This window comes from Triturus cristatus, chromosome 8, assembly GCF_964204655.1.
Source record: "Triturus cristatus chromosome 8, aTriCri1.1, whole genome shotgun sequence".
NCBI lineage: Eukaryota > Metazoa > Chordata > Amphibia > Caudata > Salamandridae > Triturus > Triturus cristatus.
Genome location: NC_140591.1, coordinates 101009010 through 101019894, shown reverse-complemented (window position 1 = coordinate 101019894; position 10885 = coordinate 101009010).

Here is a 10885-nt window from a genome sequence, read left to right as displayed (position 1 = left end):
GTCCTGATCCATATTTGAAGCAGCGTAATCGTAGGGGAAGAAGGATGAAGGTGCACTTTAGCAAGTGCTACCTTTATCTTAAGAAAGGTGTAAAAGTCTAAGTTAGAGAGGGAAAATTGTGGAGCTAGGGAGGAGAAAGGGAAAGGATCATTATTGGAGTCATAGAGATGTTTAACAAGTGAGATACCTTTCCCAGCCCAATAAGACATCAAACCTGGATCAATATTAATTTTGATTTTAGAATTCCGCCAAATAGACGACCATCTAGTTTTATGCAGTGGAATTGCCACTTTCTTATCCACCTTGCGAACTGCAGCAATAGTGTCTAAAATAATAGATCGAGAAAATGGAATAGAAAGGGTATTCGTGGTTAAAAAAGAGGCAGTCGGCAGAGGGGAGGCTAATTCTTGTTCTATTAGCAACCAAGATGGAACATGAGTAGAGGGAGAAGAAAACCAGAGAGCACCCTGAGACGCCAGAAAGGCAGTTTGATATTTCCCCCAATCAGGAAGATTACAGCCACCCATATCGTAAGAATTTATAAGCAATTCTAGCCCTTTTGTCATTCCATAGAAATTTGGAGGTGAGTAAATCAAGTTCGTGAAAGAAGGAATCAGAGAGCTTTTCCGGCAGCATAGAGGAAACAAAATTAACAATAGGTGTTATCATCATTTTAAGAGTCTGCAATCGACCCCACCAGGAAATATGCTTCGGAGACCAAGTTTCTAAAAGACGTCGCACCTTAAGAATAGTTTGAGATTCATTATAAGTAGCCGTAGCATAAAGGGTGGAACAAAAATAAATACCCAGATATTTTAGTTGTTGAGATTGCCACTTAAAGCCCGCCGAACCCATATGAGAAGAGAAACAGTACGCATTTAAGGGGAACATCTCTGTCTTATCTTTGTTCAGGGTATATCCTGAAACCCTTGAGAAAAGAGAAATCGTATCAGAGATAGCAGGAATGGCCAGTGCAATATCGTCAGAAAAAATAAGAACATCATCCGCATAAGCAGCTGTTTTTATCTGATGAGACCCAAAAGAGAAACCCTTAATGTCTGGATGTAAGTCAATCATTCTGAGAAGAGGATAAATGGATAACAAAAATAAAAGAGGAGACAAGGGACATCCTTGCCTAGTACCCTGGCGAAGGTTAAAAAAGGACGACGTAGCTCCATTTACTCGTATGTTAGCTCTGGGTCGGGAATAAAGAGACATAACCATACGGATAAAAGAATCACCAAGATTATGTGCACATAAAACAGCTCGTAGAAAAGGCCAAGAGACCTTATCAAAGGCCTTTTCAGCATGAAGGGCCAAGGCCGCCGCCGGAAGATTGGATCGCTTGGCTGAACCGAGAATGTGACAAAAAGTACGGATAATATCATGCGCAAGACGACCCTTAACAAAACCTGTTTGGGAAGGATGAACCAAATGAGGAATAAAGGATTCTAAATGTTTAGCCAAGATTTTAGCAAAAATCTTAGCTTCCATATTAAGAAGAGAAATAGGGCGAAAATTTTTCGGGTCCGAATGATCTTTTCCTTCTTTGGGGATTACTACAATAGTAGCATCAGCAGCAGAACCAGACACGGAACCATCTTTAATAAACGCATCAAAGACGGATTGAAGTTGCGGCACAATCACAGACAGAAAGGTTTTATAAAACAAAATAGGATATCCATCAGGACCTGGAGCTTTACCGGAGCGAGTAGCTTTAATCGCAGAAATAATTTCGTCAGAGGTAATCGGGCCATTCAAAGAGTTATTATCTTCCTCCGATACAGTTTTCACAGGAACTGTCTTTAAGAACTCCTGGCATTGTTCAAAAGAAGATTGAGTAGAGGGGGTATATAAATTATTATAAAAATCTCGAAAGACCTCAAGAATTTCTTCAGACTGAAATTTTTTCTTACCAAGATGGTCATTAATAGAAGAGATTTGGGAAGATTTATAAGAAGATTCCTGGAACTTTAATGTAGCCGCAAGCATCTTTCCAGCACGATTTTTTAACAACAACTTCTTAGATTTCTGAGCCTGAAGATTGAACAAGAGAGGAGTGAACCAAAAGATAATCAATGCGTGAAAAAGACGAATGGGGGGAAGAAAAAAAGGAAAAATCACTGCCATTGGGATTATGAAGACGCCAGACATCCTGAAGATGAATAAGAGAGCACATATTAATCATTTGTTTATGTGAATTAGGGGGACGAAAATTAAAGGCAGAATTCCTATCTAGGATGGGATCCATTGGTAAATTAAAGTCTCCACCTACAATAAGATTACCAGAATGAGGTGTGTCATTTAGCTTTTTGGTGATTGCTTTCCAAAAAGACGGAGAATCCTTGTTAGGGGCATAAATATTCATGACAAAGAGATCAACATTACCATCAGACAACTTAGATAGTAACCAACGTCCCTCTGTATCCTGTTCAGAGGAAACAATAGACAAACCAGAATGTTTAGAAACTAAAGTAATTACCCCATTTCTTTTGCCACAAGCATCTGAACAAGCAACATCAGAAACCCATTCTTTCTTCAAAAATAGCGCCTCTCTGACGGAGACCTTCGTCTCTTGAAAAAGGACTAGATCCGAAGAAAGAGATTTGTAGTAGTCTAATATCTTTGACCTTTTTACTGGGTGATTTAACCCTTTCACATTAAGGGAAAGTATATTCAATCCAATCATAGAACCAATAATAGGGAAAAATGATGCACCATATATAATATAGGATATACAGCGACCATGAAAAGGCACCTCCACACACTAGACAACAACACGAAACAGGGAGAATCCAAGGAGGAAATCCGAAGAGAAAAGGAGAAAGAAGAGGAAAAAGAAAGAAGGAAAGTGTAAAGAAGAAGAAAAAGAAGAACCAACAAGGAAGGTCTGAAAGAGACCAAATTCATACCAGGGGGAACATGGAAAGATGAGCAAGGGGACCATCACGAGGAATAAATACAATCAGCATAAAGGGCCCCAATACAAAACATAACCGATTATACTTAATTAAGAAAAAAGAAATATCTGAAATATGAACTAGAATTAATTGTAATATTCAAAAACAATTCATCATGTAAGACTATAAAGGCGACATGTACATGCCAAATTGATAAAAAGGTAACATGTAAAGTATATCATAAAAGAATGGAGAAAGTAGAAGAGAGAAAGATAGCTAATGCTACAAATGGAGAAATGAGGAAAAATAAGCCAATAACTATCTTCTAATATTAGGTAGAGCGAAACCAAAGCAGACACCAGGAAGAGCCGTAGAGAAAAAAGAGAAAGAAATATATTTCCAAAGAAGACTATAAGATAAAATATGAAGAGAATAAATGAGACATAATAGATAGAGGCATAAAATAGCTGAACCGTTATAACACTCAATAAAGCCCTAGGGCAGATAAATAGAAGAAACCAGTATATATTTAAATATGTAAAATCTAAAGATAGACATCTAATTGACTATCCACAAATATATAAACTTATTATACTAATGCAAGTCAAAGAGGCACGAGTATCGTAAATATATAACTATAGAAGTAAAAAACATGAGACTAAAAGTGCAATATAAATATATTAACTTAGAACTAGTAGAGAAAGGCAGTTAAAAAAAAAAGAAAACAAAACAATCAATGATATAACCATAAAATAGATATAAAAATTAGCTATACAGAAAGTAGAATTAACTCTATTTATAGCAATTAATAAGCGTCTATGAGGCAATCTATGTAACCCATCCATAAAAAACAATCAATGAAGCCCTATGGAAGATAAATAGTCTTTAAAAATGTATATCAAAAGATAGGCATCTAGTTAACTGTCCACAAATATATAAACTTGTTATACTAATTTAATTTAAAGAAGTAAGAATATCGTACATAGATAACCATAGAAGTAAAAACACATGAGAATATAAAGTGCAGTATAAATATAGTAATTTAGAGCTAGTAAAGAGAGGCAGTTAAGAATAATAAGTAAACAAACCAATCAATGATATAACAATAAAATAGATATAACAATTAACTGTACAGAAATTAAAATTACCTCTGTATATAGCAATCAATAAATATCTATGAGCAATTTATGTAACCAATCCAGAAAATAATACAGATAATAATCAAAGGCGTACTCCATAGAGACAAAACAACAAGAGAAAAACAACACGCGAAAAGACCAAATAAAAGTACGGCAATGGAAGTAACATTAATTGGGGTCAGTAAGAAAGGAAGAACAAAAAACAGAGACAAGACCAAGTCACACACAAAACTTCTAAGGAAATAAAAGAAGTCATAAAGTGAGGTAAAAAAGATCCGGAACCTGCCATGGACAAAAAGCAAGAAAGGAGGAAAAAGATTGATAAGCACAAAAAAGAAAAACAACGAGCAAGAGAGAGGACACCCTATAAAGAAAACAATACCAAGAAAGATTAGAAAATACAAAAAATAAATATATCAGAGATAGTAGTTCACTACAACATAAAGATATGAGGGTAGAACAGATAAGGAAAAGGAGAAAAGAAACACAGCCCATCACATAGCTTACAAAGGCACGCACGAAAAAAAAAAACAAACGCACACCAACAACAGTGGGCAATAAGACCACCACGCAGATCTAAAAAAGACAAACTTAATAGATCTGGAAAAGAGAAAACACAATGCAGTTATATGAAAACACATCAGGTGCCAGAGGAACCAGGATCCCGTGAGGCTTCCATTTGAAGATCCATCTGCAACTCCATCTGATTATCCAAAAACGAAGCCAAATCAGCAGGTTCATCGAAGATTCTGGAACGACCTTTGAAGGTAATGCGGAATTTTGAAGGACCAGAAAAAGAGAAGGGGATATTCATCTCAGAGAGACGCTTCCGGAGATTAAGAAAGCCTTTCCTCCTTATTACCGTGTCTCTGGCAAAGTCCTGAGAAATTGAAATGCGATGGCCATTCATGAGACAACTTTAACCTTCCGCATATGAGCCAGAATTTGCTCCGTATGTTGATGGCGCAGTGGCTTAAAAATTATCGCTCTTGGTTGCGTGGCTGATTTAGAGCGAAAGGTGGGAACTCTGTGTGCCCGTTCCAACTCAAAGTCTCTTTGAAATGAAATTTGCAGCGTAGAAGGAACCCATTTATATAAGAAATCAATCATAGAAGGTGCATCTTTCTCAACTTCCTCTGGAGGACCAAAAATGCGCAGATTAGATCTGCGATTACGATCTTCTTGATCCGGGAGATCCCTCCGCAATGCCGCCATTGAGCGCTCAAACTGGCAAAGAGACCTAGATTGTTTTTGTATAGTATCTTCTGCACCACTAATACATGTTTCTGTGGCTGAAACACGAAGGGACAGAGCCTTGAGATCATTCCTGATGGCTGACACCTCCACTTGCAACAAATCTGTGTTAGTCTTGGTAGACTGCGCAATTGCATGAACATCATTAAGGCGCGTCAGAATAGTCTCAAGAGTGGAATTTGTGTCTTTTTGAGCAGCCTCTGGTGTAGGAGACACTTGTTTGGACCTCTTAAGAGAGGCTTTAGAATCTTTGGCGTCTTTAGAATTTGGTGACAAGCCCATATTCGCAGCCATAGAGCCCACAGTCACAGCGGGAGCAAAATACCCCCCTTCAGAGAAATGAAGGGAAGAAAAAAGCCAGAGGAAACTAGTATACACAATCTGTAAAATAGAAATGCGCAATAAGTAGAGAGCGCACGATCAGCAACCAATCCAGGATAATAATAATGGCGGGCTTACATGACAGAGGAGAGAATTCACATCACAAAAATACCATGCCCTGCAGGTAGCAAAAAGACGTCATCCGAAACTAAAAAAACCAAGAAGCAGGGTATCATAAATCATGGAAGCGCCATACAAAGGTATTGGAGGCGCTCTGAAGAGAGGTATAGTAAAATAAAATCCAAACTGCTCTCACCATAGGCAGCAAAGTAAATAAGGAAAAAAAAAAAAATCCAATATACACTTTATAAGTAAGGAAAAAAGTCACCAGCACCTGTTTGCCACCATTCCTGACCAGTTCGAAGAAAAAACGTCGTCGTGAAGTGGAAAAACAAACATCTCCGTCAGTGAAGAAAAACAAAATGGCGGCCGCTCGTAAAAACAACGAGCTCCACCATAAACGGCATAAATACAGTCATCGGCAGTTTCAGAGCGCAGGAAAGACTCTCAGGCAGCACACGACATCCTCAGAAGCATGAAGCCACATTTTGGCAGCAATGGGGCACTTCGAAGCTGTAGAAAAGCCTCCGGCGGCCCTCGCTCGTCACGGAGCTCAAGCGCGATCCGCCATCTCGCAGCGGCGCGCAAGCCACGCCCCAATGTTGTATATACTTCTGATTGAGTGCTCACGAGTGCGCTTCCATGCTTGGTGTGTGTGCCTCCTGAGCGTGCACGTGGTGCACGTGGTTTTCTCACGCTCATGTGTGTGTTATCCTTCAAACCCTGCAGCGGATTGATCGTCCGGGGCTCGTGGGTTGTATTGTTTCGGATGGGAGAGGAAATATATATGGAGGGCAGTTTTGGTCGTTGAATCATTCCGAGGCTGGGATCAACTTGTGATGAGATGTATTGATTCATAAATAAAGGTGGAATTGAAACATTACTTTTACTGTGGAACTTTTCATTAATTTCCAACAGTTTGTGAAGCAGGAACTGCTGTAAGAGCAGGAATGGGGGATTCTGAAAGACCTGCCTTTGCACAACAACTAGGAATATGACAGAGGCCTTAATAAAGTCCCCTAAAACAAGCACTGGCACAACCAATAGCTCTCGTCTTTGTATCCTATTGGCTTAGCCATGGTGTTTTAGCTATGCTGCACAGCAACCAGCATCTGCACTGCTGTGCAACATGGCTAAAGTTAAAAAACTAAATTAATAAAACAAAAGCCTTTGACGTGGCCACCCATGCACGCCTACAAAATGAAGCGGGCACTTTATTTTTATTTTTAGTTACTGATCCATATTGGACCGGTAATTAAAGAGAAAATAAAACGTGCAAAAGCATTTTTTTCAAGCAGGCAGCTGGGGGATGGTTGGAGGAACAACAAAGCAAAATGAAGAAGGGTGGGGGCGATGGCGAAGTAATGCAGAAGGATGCCCAAAACCAACAGGGGGCCGGAGGGGATGAGAAAGGCACAGGAGAGAACAGCAGCAAGCAACATAGTGGGTGCGTGGGTGTGGGGGAGCAATGAGAACAAGCATTGGCATAGCCAATAGGTCTCGCCTTTGGGACCTTATAAGTGTTTAGCCATGTACCACTTGATGTTGTTGCACCAAGGATACTGTGCTGGATAATTAAACACTTATAAGGTCCCAAAGGCGAGACCTATTGGCTATGCCAATGCTTGTTAAACATGGTTGCCTTGCTCTTCAGTGTCAGTTGTTTTAAATGAGACTAGCATTGTGCTGGACAGTATGTTATTGTGTCAGAGTCCCTGCCCCCACACTACTTCCATGAGACGCTTCGGACTAATGGTGCCCACTACTACTGAGAGTCATGTGCAGAAAAGGTTGTACTTGGCCCAGGTGGCAAAGCTATAGTAAGATTGTCCCCAGTTGCAAATGACGTCAAACCCCATGAGTGTGTCCAGTTGCTCTTCCTTGATGGCCCCATGACCACGCCTGACCCCGACCACCCCTCCCACCCCCTCAAATGTTGTCTGATACGTGCAGGGTGCTTACTATTCACTTAGGACCAAGGCTGATTTGCATATGGCTGCTCCAGGTCTGGAGTGGTGCAGTAGGCAAAAAAGATGGCTTGGAATGCAGCCCGCGAGATGTAGTGCCTGAAACGTTTCCCTCGGGACGGGACTGATATTTCCCTGGTAGGCTTCAGAATAGGGCTGGGCTGCGTCCACCGCAGTACGGCTGCCATGACCCAACAAAGGAAGACCTGAGTGGCCTTGTTGTAGTTGCAGCGTCCTGTAGTATTTTGCTGATTTGGATATTTTTGTTAGGGTTTACTTTAGTTTCCAGTCTGGCCTTGAAACGTCCATTCTCCTGAATATGTACGTGCACTTCTAGGGTTCAGACCGCCAAGTTAGCATTAACCAGGCTACATGAACCTAGAAGTGTACCCGTCTCGCAGAGAGGGGGGCATGACAAGAGGTTTCTCCATTGCTTAGATTTTGATTAACGTGACAGGAGGGGAGAGCTGATGAAACTGTGGCAACTTTTGGTAATAAATTAGATTTTTTGGCATTTTTTGTAAACGGTGATTTATGTTCACAGTCGTTGGATCTTAGCAAAATAATTTAAAATCAAAATACAAAGAAATCTGGTAAGAAAATGTCAACCCAAAGAGAGGAAATCAGAAATATCTGAGAAACATGGAAACTGCTAGAAAGAGTCAGTAGGAGGAGGGAATGAAGACATGAAGGCCGGGAATGAGGGAGTAAGCAAGCTGTTACATGAGGCAGGGGGTGGGGAGAAAGGAGTGAACTAGGAGGCAAGTGATGAGGAGAAATGAGTAATACACGAGGAAGGTGGTGAGGAGAAAGGAGTGATACACGAGGCAGGTGGTGAGGAATAATGAGAGATACACAAGGAAGGCGGTGAGGAGAAAAGTGATACAAGGGGCAGGTGGTGAGGAGAAAGGAGTGATACACGAGGCAGGTGGGGAGGAGTAATGAGTGATACACAAGGAAGGAGGTGAGGAGAAAAGTGATACACAGGGCAGGTGGTGAGGAGAAAGGAGTGATACACGAGGCAGGTGGTGAGGAGAAAGGAGCGATACACGAGGCAGGTGGTGAGGAGTAATGAGTGATACACAAGGAAGGAGGTGAGGAGAAAAGTGATACACGGGGCAGGTGGTGAGGAGAAAGGAGTGATACACGAGGCAGGTGGTGAGGAGAAAGGAGCGATACACGAGGCAGGTGGTGAGGAGTAATGAGTGATACACAAGGAAGGTGGTGAGGAGAAAAGTGATACACGGAGCAGGTGGTGAGGAGAAAGGAGTGATACACGAGGCAGGTGGTGAGGAGAAAAGAGTGATACACGAGGCAGGTGGTGAGGAGAAAAGAGTGATACACGAGGCAGGTGGTGAGGAGAAAGGAGTGATACACGAGGCAGGTGGAGAGGAGTAATGAGTGATACACTGGGCAGGTGGAGAGGAGTAATGAGTGATACACTGGGCAGGTGGTGAGGAGAAAGGAGTGATACATGAGGCAGGTGGTGAGGAGAAAGGAGTGATACACGAGGAAGGTGGTGAGGAGAAAAGAGTGATACACGAGGCAGGTGGTGAGGAGAAAAGAGTGATACACGGGGCAGGTGGTGAGGAGAAAGGAGTGATACGTGAGGCAGGTGGTGAGGAGAAAGGAGTGATACACGAAGCAGATGGTGAGGACGAAGGAGTGATGTAAGAGACAGTTGTGAGGGGAAAGGAGTGATACAAGACAGGCGGTGAGGAGAAATGAAGGGAAAAGACACATGAATGAGGGAGAGATTAAATCTGAACTGAGGGAATACGCTCAGGGGGAGCTTTGGGACACGGACAGTTAACGTTCTCTTCTTCGTAGTAATTTTATTTTCTCGCATTTAAATGAAAAGTGTGGAAAGCTGTCGTGTTTGGAGACAGAAGGACTGGGATAACGTGAAGAATGAGCGAGCAGAGTGAGGGAGGTGGTGAGCATGAGGGGCAGAGAGAAAGGAGGGGAGAGACGCAAGTAGTCAAGTCACAACTCCCCCTGCATCAAAAACATATGAACGTGTGCTTGTGTGATGCAACTGGTGCTCATGCACAGCGCTCAGATGCCGAGTTGGCGCTGTACAAACCTGCAAGCGCAGGAAGCCGGAGAGGGCGCCGCACAGATTTGTGCGAAGAAGAGAGGCGCAAGAGCTATGCCGGGCTGCCGCCAGAGTACGTCAGGGAGGAATGCGGCCCGGGAGTGACGTCAGCGCCGGCCACGCGCCCCAGGCAGCAGCATCCTCTGTGACCAAGTTAACCTCAAAGTGATCGCGGGGGAAAAATGCTACCGCCGGCCACAGCTTGCAGTGCATGTGCGCGAGTTGTGCACATGCACTGCAAGCTGTGGCCGGCTGTAGTATTTTTTGAAGCCCTTACTTAAAGTCTCGCCAGACCAGCGCAAGCGCTGGGTCAGGCGAGACCTAAAAAGCACGCAGGAGAGTGCAAGAGAGAGGAGAGCAGGAAGAAGCAGTCAGACACAACAGAGTCCCAGGGAGTGCAAGGCGAGAGAAGTACACGAGGGAGACATCTCGAAAACACACACTCTAATGGAGTGCATCACATAAAAGAAAACAGTAGTGCTTGAAAGCCAAACAGTGGAATCAGAAATGCCAGCCAATCAAAGAGATTGTAAAGAGGGAATGCTACATGGGAGGGACAAACACAATATTGACAAGCTGGTACACAAATAAGAAGCAGGCAAATGAGAGTGACAAGGAAAGCATGGGTGGGCTCCAAGCCGTTCTATGTTACTGATAAGCCACAGTATACCTTCCAACCATGTGGTGTCTTATAGGCTCAACATAAAAATGATATCTAAACAATGGGGTGACCCTGTGTCCCTCAGAACCTGGGTATGATTATTATAAGTAAACAGTGGTTCTGTCGGGTATGAACAAAACAATTACTTTGTTATATAAATGAATCAAGGAAAAATAAGGAATCAATCAAAGATGGACCACATAAATTATGAAGCACAGATGACGTGCACAAGATAAGAATACAAATCACGGTAAAGCCAAATTTAAGGGGTGAAATGCTGTGCTTTATATATAAATTGCATCATTTATATAGACACCCATATCACTTGTAAGGCGAGGTTACCAAAGTAACGAACTGTAAAGTGAATCAGTGAGTCAGTGACAAAGTGACATAAGTGACAGAATTGTGCAAAATATACATATACA